Source organism: Indicator indicator, chromosome 3, assembly GCF_027791375.1.
Source record: "Indicator indicator isolate 239-I01 chromosome 3, UM_Iind_1.1, whole genome shotgun sequence".
NCBI lineage: Eukaryota > Metazoa > Chordata > Aves > Piciformes > Indicatoridae > Indicator > Indicator indicator.
Window position 1 is genome coordinate 5682093 of NC_072012.1, and position 3810 is coordinate 5685902.

Sequence of the window (3810 nt, forward strand, 5' to 3'; positions counted from 1 at the left end):
GCCACTTGTCCCCTATCATTATCAACAAGGGAGACTCAGAATTAGGAAATTATTCAAAAGAGTGCAAGAATGGGCAAAACTCAGACTTCTTTCCCTCACACATTTACAGCATTTCATCTCCACAGTAATGTCCAGGCCCTTGCTGTTCTACTGAAGCTTTTGCATGCAGCTGTAGTGTTCCTTGTCCTCAATGGTTTCTGTGTACTCTGTCCTGCTGGAGTATTTGTAAAGAAAATATCAAATTAATTTTCCCTTCTAAGCAACCCAAAGGGATGAGAAATAGTGATTTTTTTATTATTGTTGTTTATATGTCTGTTAGATTCAAACAAGAGAAGGAATAAATAAATAAATGTCTGCAATCTGTTGATGTCATTTTCAAAACTCTTGGGGAACCATCATCAGACATTACCTTTAGAGAAGGACTGAGATTCCAAAATCCATGTTTGATTTCCCTTCTTCCCCATGAGGGTGGTGAGACACTGGAACAGGTTGCCCAGGGAGGTGGTGGAAGCCTCATCTTTGGAAGTTTTTAAGGCCAGGCTGGATGTGGGTCTGAGCAACCTGCTGTAGTGTGAGGTGTCCCTGCCCATGGCAGGGGGGTTGGATGATCCTTGAGGTGCCTTCCAACCCTAACAATTCTATGATTCTATAAGTCCTGTTCCTAAAGGTCTGTCTCTTGGCTTTTGCTTGACTGTTTGGTTGTGTGTGTGTGTGCTCGTGTGTGTGTATGTTGGTGTCTGTGAGCTCATTCACTTAGTTAATAAGGCATGAGGTCATTCTTTCTTGAGAAAGGGTTTTGTGGTCTGGCTAGAGAAAAAAAACAAAAACATGTCCAGCATTTTAAGCTGTGTCCTGCTGGGGAAAAGCTCAACTTTCTTGAGGAACTTGGCACAGAAAGATCTTCTCATGGAATGGAGTGCTGTGCTTCAGGTTGCTCAGCACTGAACCTTTGACTGTATGGGAACCAATGTCTAAAGAGAGAATGTGATTTTTACTAATCCATATCCACATGTCCAGATAGGGTTTGCTTTTGGTGCGACAGAAAAAAAGTGTGTTTCATTTGGAGTGAGCAGCACACACACACACACACACACCCCTTGACACATGCATGCTGTGTGGGTATGGAGAGCTATGCAGACAGCGGTGAGTCTGGGAGCTTTTCTGTATGGAGAGACCCTCTTTGAGGTAAGCAGCTGAGCTGTAGTGTTTCTGTTCACTCCACTTTTGAGGATCTGACATAAATTCACATATTACTCACCAAAGCATAGCCTTAAGTGCCTTAGGGTTCTGGGCTGCATTCACTCTCTGTTTTTAGTTATTTTTCAGTTATCTTTTAGGGGTTTTTAAGTTATGTTTTTAGTTATTTTTTTCCCAGTTTAGGGTATTCTTTTATTCCCAGCTCCTGAGAGACAGGGACCTGCTGAAGAGAGTCCAGCAGAGAGCCACGAGGATGATTAGGAGACTTGAGCATCTCCCCTGTGAAGAGAGACTGAGAGCCCTGGGGCTGTTTAGTCTGGAGAAGACTGAGAGGGGATCTGATCAATGTCTCTCAATAGCTGAGGGGTGGGTGTCAAGTGGAGGTGGCCAAGCTCTTTTGGATGGTGCACACTAATAAGACAAGAAACAACAGGCACAAGCTTGAACATAGATTTCATGTCCACGTTAGGAGAGACTTCTTTACAGTGAGGGTGAGGGAGCACTGGAGCAGGCTGCCCAGAGAGGTTGTGGAGTCTCCTTCTCTGGAGACTTTCCAAACCCACCTGGATGCATTCCTTTGTGCAGATTACCCTGGGTGATCCTGCTCTGGCAGGGGGGGTGGACTCGGTGATCTCTGGAGGTCCTTTCCAACCTCTAATTGTACTGTGATACTCTGATGTCAGTTGCACCATTTACTTGAGCTGTCCCATTAAATCTGTAGCATTATTTGGTGGCATTTCCCATGTCAGCAGGAGATGCAGGAACCTTTGCTTGCATCCACATTCAAAGTTTCATCTTTGACTCTGATTTTTAACTACGAAAGTGCAGGACCTTACTTGGAACATAAGGGAAGCATGTTAGCTGAGAGGGCAGATACACTGAAATGAGATTTGCTTGTACAGAAATGAGATTTGCTTATACAGAAATGAGATTTGCTCAGACTGAGACTAGGCCACAGTGGTAGAAATTTGGCACAGGCTTTTTCATCCCAAAGTGAATTGGTTTGGGAAAGTTTTAAGCAACTGAAGATCCAAGATTAAAAATGTGTATAGAAGGAGAGGACTCTGGGCTGATCTGGTTAGTGAGAAAGGGTTGGCAAGGGGTTATAAAACCTCATGTCTGAGACTGCATCTTGTGGTAGGGAAACATTTACCACACCAATCAGTGTGTCCTAGAGAGAGCTGCAAGTCCTTTCCTTCTTTCTCTCACTAAATCCACTTAAAATGGACTTTAGCTTTTACTCTCCACAAGGCTGATCTGTGCTGTAAATTGCACGTCTGCAGCTAGCAAGCATCCACTGGGAGTTTGTGCTGGTTTCTCCCAGCACATCACACACCTAGCAGTATGCAGTACTGGTGAGCCAGAAGATCAACAGGTAGACTCTACTGTGTGGTTGAATAACAAATCCTTAAAGCAAACCTGACATTTAATGTGATGGCAGACTTTTTTCTTTTCCTTCCTCTCCTTTTCTTTTCCCCTTCCATATTTCTTCCTTTTCCCTCTTTCTTGCTTCACCCCTCTCCTTTCTCCCCTTTCCTTTTGCCCTTTTTCTCACCTTTTCTCATCCTTCATCCCTTTCCCCACCTTATTCCCCCTTCCCCTCACTTTCCCTCACTGACAGAAATAATCAGTTTTTACTAGCAACCAGACTGGTGAGGGGGCTGGAGGGAAAGTCTGATGAGGAGGGTCTGGGGATGTTCAGCCTCAAGAAGAGGAGACTTAGAGGGGACCTTATCACTCTCTATAACTACCTGAAAGGAAGTTGTAGTGAGGTGGGGGTCAGGCTCTTCTCCTAGGCAACCAGTGACAGGACAAGAGGGCATGGTGTGAAGCTGTGCCAGGGGAGGTTTAGGTTGGATATTAGGAAGCACTTCCTCACAGGAATGCTGATAGGGCACTGGGATGGACTGCCCAGGGAGGTATTGGAGTCACCATCACTGGAGGTCTTGAAGAAAAGCTTGGATGTGGCACTTGGTGGCATGGTTTAGCTGATGTCATGGTGTTGGGTCATAGGCTGGCCTTGATGATCTCAGAGGTCTTTTCCAGCCTCAGTAATTCTGTGATTCTGCAATTCTGTGATTGTCAGGTTCTGACTACGTGCCTCTTTCCACTGCCTCTGCCTTGGAGCTGCTCTGCAGTAGGCTCACCTTGGAGCTGACACATCCACGGAGAAACACCTCATGTAACCACACGCTGAGTCACTGCTAACGCTCAGTGGGAAAAGAGGAGTTGTTGCCTGTAGGTATTAAAACAATAGCTGAAGTATTAATCATTCTCCATTTAATGCAGAGCTGAACAAGCCCTTTCCCTAGAGTTAAATATATCTATTGAACCATTATTTCCATGTCCTAACTGCTCCGGTTCCTCCGCTCTGCTCTAAGCGCTGAGTGGGAAGAATTAATTTAGAATTATAAAAAGGAGTGGGGTTTTTTGTGTTGGGAACCTGTGATTAATGTGCACTTTAACAAACTGTGGGCTTGGGGGTTGGATTTGGTGGATTTGAGGTTTCTTTTATTTTTTTAGTTGAGAGGCGTCCCTGCCCATGGTGGGGAGGTTGGAGTAGATGATCTCCAGGGTCCCTTCCAAGCTGAGCCATTCTAGAATTCTATGAAA